The sequence below is a fragment of the Egretta garzetta genome, unplaced genomic scaffold, assembly GCF_000687185.1.
Source record: "Egretta garzetta isolate BGI_Z169 unplaced genomic scaffold, ASM68718v1 scaffold498, whole genome shotgun sequence".
Lineage (NCBI taxonomy): Eukaryota > Metazoa > Chordata > Aves > Pelecaniformes > Ardeidae > Egretta > Egretta garzetta.
In genome coordinates, this window is record NW_009260494.1 from 166,893 (window position 1) to 167,113 (window position 221).

Below are 221 nucleotides of genomic sequence, written 5' to 3' on the forward strand. Positions count from 1 at the left end.
GCAGCTGCAGGCGGGGGGTGGAGGGGGGGGAGCACCCCCGGGGTAAATTTGGCATCGGCATTAAAAAAAGGGTTTCTATTTTGGGAAAAGGGAGGTTAGGAAGAGCCAAAAATGTGAGCGGAGAAGCAGCCTGAGACCATCTTGGGTGGTGGAGCTGGGATGCCCGCGCCTTGATCTCCCCGGTTAAAATTCAGCTGGATTTTTGGAAGTGGCAGGGGGGG

The 221-nt window shown here is 56.6% G+C and overlaps 1 protein-coding gene across 1 annotated transcript in view; it reads left to right on the top strand.

The window, feature by feature from the left end:
• Positions 1–221, top strand: part of IGF2BP1 (insulin like growth factor 2 mRNA binding protein 1) — a 29,185-nt gene that overhangs the window by 18,923 nt on the left and 10,041 nt on the right. The window lies entirely within an intron of this gene.